Source organism: Pongo abelii, chromosome Y, assembly GCF_028885655.2.
Source record: "Pongo abelii isolate AG06213 chromosome Y, NHGRI_mPonAbe1-v2.0_pri, whole genome shotgun sequence".
NCBI classification, from domain to species: Eukaryota; Metazoa; Chordata; class Mammalia; order Primates; family Hominidae; genus Pongo; species Pongo abelii.
The window spans coordinates 1,383,235-1,389,234 of record NC_072009.2 but is presented as its reverse complement, the minus strand read 5'-3'; the positions used below and the strand labels follow the sequence as shown (position 1 = coordinate 1,389,234).

At 46.1% G+C, this 6,000-nt stretch overlaps 1 protein-coding gene across 1 annotated transcript in view; it reads left to right on the top strand.

The window, feature by feature from the left end:
- Nucleotides 1-1,822: 1,822 nt before the first annotated feature.
- LOC129047333 (P2Y purinoceptor 8) overlaps nt 1,823-6,000 on the top strand; it is a 65,218-nt gene continuing 61,040 nt past the window's right edge. The window contains exon 1 of the mRNA XM_054545444.1: nt 1,823-2,326. The gene's annotated coding sequence lies outside the window, so the exon portion shown is untranslated. The remainder of the gene's footprint in view (nt 2,327-6,000) is intronic.

The following is a 6,000-nucleotide window of genomic DNA, read 5'->3' as shown; positions in this document are numbered from 1 at the left end:
ATTACAGGCGTGAGCCACCACGCCTGGTCTGTTGTTCCCATCTTTATGTCCACTAGTACCCCATGTTTACCTCCTGCTTATAAGTGAGAACATGTGATATTTGGCCTTCTGTCTGTGTATTAATTCACTTTGGAGAATGGCCTCTGGCTGGATCCAAGTTGCTGCAAAGGAGATGATTTCATTCTTCTTCATGGCTTCACGCTATTCCTTGGTGTCTATGTACCCCATTTTATTATTTTTATTTTTATTTGTTTATTTATTTATTTTTTGAGACAGAGTTTTGCTCTTGTTGCGCAGGCTGGAGTGCAGTGGCGCCATCTCAGCTCACTGCAACCTTCACCTCCCGGGTTCAAGCGATCCTCCTGACTCAGTCTCCCAAACAGCTGGGATTACAGGTGTCTGCCACCACGCAAGCTTATTTTTTGTATTTTTAGTAGAGACGGGGTTTCTCCATGTTGACCAGTCTGGTCTCGAACTCCTGACCTCAGGTGATCCACCTGCCTCGGCCTCCCAGACTGCTGGGATTACAAGCGTGAGCCCCTGCACCCACCGGTCACGGACCCTATTTTCTTTATCCAATGCACGGTGGATAAGCACCTGGGTTGACTCTGTGTCTTTGCTATCCTGAACTGTGAGTGTGGGTGTCCTTTTGCAGAACGATTTCCTTCATAAGGTGTTTTCAAACAGAAACGCACATAATATAAAGCTGCTTATTGATCTGTTGAAGAAAACACTGTGACCAGGGGCCTGAAGGATTATTTCGATTTTTTTGTTTGTTTGTTTGTTTGAGACAGAGTCTCTCTCTGTTGCCCAGGCTGGAGTGCAGTGGCATGATCTCGGCTCACTGCAACCTCTGCCTCTCTGGTTCAAGTCTTTCTCTTGCCTCAGCCTCTCCAGTAGCTGGAACTACAGGCGCCCACCATCACACCCAGCTAATTTTTGTATTTTTAGTAGAGACGGGGTTTCGCCATGTTGGCCAGGCTGGTCTCGAACTCCTGACCTCAATTGATCCTCCCGCCTTGGCCTCCCAAAGTGCTGGGATTACAGGCATGAGCCACCAGGACTGGCCTTTTTTTTTTTTTTTTTTTTTTTTGAGACAGTCTCACTCTGTCACCCAGGCTGGAGTGCAATGGCCTGATCTTGGCTCACTGCAACCTCCACCTCCCAGGTTCACGCATTTCTCCTGCCTCAGCCTCCCCAGTAGGTGGGATTACAGGCATCCACCACCATGCCCAGCTAATTTTTGTATTTTTAGTAGGGACGGGATTTCCCTATGTTGGCCAGGCTGGTCTCGAACTCCTGACCTGAAGTGATCCACCCGCCTTGGCCTCCCAAAGTGCTGGGACTACAGACGTGAGCCACCACACCCAGCCTGGCTTGAGGGATTCTCCCATGTCTTTTCCCTGAGCATTGGTTCAATATTCGCTCATTCTTTGTCGGTGACAGATCCTTCCCTCTCAACCTCCTCCCACGAGCGACAAGAACCAACCGTTGCTCCTCACGAGCCAGGATGCCAGAGCTCGGAAACCTGGTTCTCACTCGTGAAACTGGCCGATCCCCCATGGGATGTTGAGGATATGAGCCCGCAGCACCCGTGACCAACTGTGAGAGCCGGAATGATCAGTGCCCAAGGTCTGTTCGCTTGTCACCGTCTGGCTGTGTACCAAGAGATGTCGCAATGAGCACAGCTTTAGAGTCTAAAAGGAAACGTGTGCTGTTCTTGTTTTGTTTTGTTTTGTTTTAATTTCAGAAGAAACAGGAATCTGTTCTGGAGAATGCCACAGCTCTTCACCGCTGGTTACAAAATTTAGGAAAATCATTCTCCCTCTTTTCCTCACTCTCAGGGTTGTCTTAGAGCAGGGCCCCCCTGCGAGCCAGTGATACGGAGGTGGGCCGTTAACGGTACTGCCCAGAGACAGAGCGACGTTACTCCAGTGGGCTCAGCCCTGCACATGAGTGTTCAGACGGTTACAGAGGAAATTTCACAGCAGACTTCCTTTCCACCTAAGCCTGAGTGGCAACCGTGGTTGCGCGCTCGGAGGTGGAGTTTGCAGAATTTGCATTCGGAGACGGTTGTGCCAACTGGTGGGTCACCCAGTGAAGCAACCGCCTTTGCAAGGTTGCTGCACAGATGGAACTGGAAGGGCAGCCGTCTGCTGCCTGCGAGCACTTTCTCAAGCACTTTGAGTGGCTACGGCTTGCAAGCTGGTGGCTGGCCCCCTGAGTCCCGGGCTCTGAGGCACGGCCGTAGACTTAAGCGTTGGATCCTGCTACCTGCAGACCCTCTGAGCTCTCACCCGCTACTTCTGCTGCTGCTTCTGCACAGGTGAGCTGCTGAGCTGGCCTTTTATTCTTGTCCTGCATTGTCAGGGGAGAAGAGAGGGTGGCTGGGAGGGTCCGTGTAGGGTGAGAACATGGGGGAAGACGGTGCAAACTCCATGAGGCATGTTCTCCTCACGCTAGAGCAGAGCAGGAGTGCAAATTCCCTGGGAGGAAGACTTTGCACAGCTGCTTCATCACTTAGGGGAGAAATGCTCAAATTTTCCAGGGCTGCAAGCCACCCTTCCTTTAAAAACTCATTCCATGAACTTTGGGAGGCCGAGGCAGGCGGATCACGAGGTCAAGAGATCGAGACCATCCTGGCTAACACGGTGAAACCCCGTCTCTACTAAAAATACAAAAATTAGCCGGGCTTGGTGGCGGGCGCCTGTAGTCCCAGCTACTCGGGAGGCTGAGGCAGGAAAATGGCGTGAACCTGGGAAGTGGAGCTTGCAGTGAGCCGAGATCGCGCCACTGCACTCCAGCGTGAGCGACAGAGCGAGACTGTTTAGAGAAAAAAACAACAAAAAAAACCTCATTCCATGAAATGCGCCTCTCTTGAGGTTAACCTTAGAGAGGGTAAGCAGCTGCGGCTGCCACACGTAACCCATTTATGCCTGAGGTTGCCGGTTTTTTAATGTTTGCAATGAGACCTTGGCGATGACCTTGAGCCGTGGGATATAAATAACTCCCAAATGCTTAGCGTTCCAATAATGGAACAGTAGGCATAAATTAAATGTGTTTTAAAGCCATTTATGGGTGCCTGGATGAGCACGGTGGCCCCTAGTCACCCCCTCAGTGCCAGGGAGACCCCAGACCCGGGTCTCACAGCCACCTCAGACCTCATTTGTATAGGTCCACTTAGAAACCCCAATTCCTTGGGCCTTGTCAGATCTGCCCCCTAAAAAGCTGAGAAAAGGCGGAGGGAGCTCTTCTGGGAATCCCAGGCCACACACACAAGGCCGGCTGTGGCGCTTTAGGTCCCATTTCTATAAAGAGGAACCATGGTCACGTGGCTCTGTTCCCAAAAACAAAAGGGTTTGTGTGTGTGTGTGTGTGTGTGTGTGTGTGGTTGTTTCTTCCCATGTTGTTATCTTTACGTAACGTGGATGAGAAGTCTGAAGCGCGAGAGCCCTAAGTGAAAACCACTGAGGAGCTGAAGCCCGTGGGGAAGCAGGTGCACCTGACTCTGCCGTTCAATCTCTCCTTCCCGTTCCGTTCCTCCTTGCATAGCCCAGTTGACTTTGGCAAGCAGCGCCAGATAGTAGCATATTTTGTGTTTATGGCGGTGACACACGCCTGTAATCCCAGCACTTTGGGAGGCCGAGGTGGGCGGATCACTTGAGGTCAGGAGTTTGAGACCAGCCTGGCCCACATAGTGAAACCCCGTCTCTACTAAAAATACCAAAATTAGCCGAATGTGGTGGCGGGCACCTGTCATCCCAGCTACTCGGCACGCTAAGGCAGCAGAATCACTTGAACCCAGGAGGCAGAGGTTGCGGTGAGCCAAGATCGTGCCACTGCACTCCAGCCTGGGTGACAGAGTGAGACTCTGTCTCAAAAAAAAAAAAAAAGGAATTATCCCACGTTGGAAAAACAGTACTTTCATTTAGGCACTGCCAGACAGGTGCCAGCATCCTACGTGCACCAGGATGCTGCCCCCTTTCCCAAATATTGGCGTCCCCCACCCCCAGGGGGACAATTAGGTCAGAGGCTGAGAGAGGTGTGCATGGGCCTCACAGGACGGTGGGCAACCCTGTGTTAGTAACAGCACGTGCTTTTCAGATGCCTTCTGCCAGGTCCTCACCTGGCTGCACCATTCAGACTGACCAACCTTGGGGTGGGTGGGAGAGGTGAGGTCCCCTTGGAGAACCACAGACACGCTCCCTCCCTCCAACCCTACTCACACTGCAGTTCTGAGTTTGTCCCTTAAGGTTCTGGGGGAGAAGCGATGGCTTAGGATTAACAACAGCAGAATAGCTGTTGACAGTAGCGCATAGGTACAGCCCAGGGCTTGGAGAGGCCCCTTCCCTGGGCAGATGGCCCCCTCTCGTCTGAATCTCTCTCCTGCAGCCCTCTCCTTCAGCCCTGCCTCTCCATCAGCGCCTCCTTGTTGGCTGTGTTTGGGCATGGTCCCCAACCTCCCTCCCACAGCCCCTCTTCTGTCCCTAGAGAAAGTGGGGTGGGTGGGGCAGGGTCCAGGGATCCCAGTGTCCACCTGGAACCCTGCTCTTCCTCTCTCGGGTTAGGAGTTTCTGCACGGCCCCTGGGAGACACACGACCCCCTGCCCACACGTGTTAAGGTACGGAAAGGGCGTGGGCGGGGTGGGTGGCCCCAGGATTACCCCCAAGGACCAGACTGAGCTCAGGGGACTCCAGGGAGGGTTCTGCGGTTCACACTGTCGCTCCCTACCGACGCAGTATCTGTGTTCATTTAGGATAAAGCAACAGATACACCTATCTGTGTGTGTGTGTATATATATATGTATTACATATATAATTATATAAATAATTATATATAAATAATATATAATATATAAATAATAAATATAAAAATATATAATATATGTAAATATATTATATAAATAATAAATAATCTATGAATAATAAATATGTAAATATATAATATATGTAGATGTGTAATACATAAATAATAAATAATATATAAATATATTATATATTTAAGTAATAAATATATAATATATTATATATTTAAGTAATAAATATATAATATATTATATATTTAAGTAATAAATATATAATATATTATATATTTAAGTAATAAATATATAATATATTATATATTTAAGTAATAAATATATAATATATTATATATTTAAGTAATAAATATAATATATTATATATTTAAGTAATAAATATATAATATATTATATATTTAAGTAATAAATATATAAATATATACTATGTAAATAATAAATAATATATAAATATATAATGTATTTAAATAATAAATATATAAGTATATAATATATAAATAATAAAATATAAATATACAATATATTTAAATAATAAATATATAAATATATAATATATTTAAATAATAAATATATAAATATTTAATATATAAAAATAAATATATAATATATAAAAATACATAAATATATATTGAAATAATAAATATGTAAATATATAATATATGAATATATTTATTACTTATGGCTCCAATCTCTTTTATTTGCCTCAAGAAAGCACACTCAGAAGATTTTTTTCAGAAGTCGATGTGTGTTTTTGTTGGTTTGTTTTACACTTTTTACTTCCGTAGGTTTTGGGGAAAGAGGTGCTATTTGGTTACACGAGTAAGTTCTTTAGTGCTGATGTGTGAGATTGCGGGGTATCCATCACCTGAGCAGTATACACTGAACCCAATTTGTGGCCTTTTATCCCTCATCCTCTCCCCAGTCTTTCCCCTGGAGTTCCCAAAGTCCCTTGTGTCATTTTTTTTTTTCTTTTTTTCTTTCTTTCTTTTTTTTTTTTTTTTTTTGAGACGGAGTTTCACTCTGTTGACCAGGCTGGAGTGCAGCGGTGCGATTTCGGCTCACTGCAACCTCCTCCTCCTGGATTCAAGCAATTCTCCTGCCTCAGCCTCCTCCTGAGTAACTGGGATTACAAGCATGTGCCACCACACCTGGTTAATTTTTGTAGTTTTAGTAGAGACGAGGT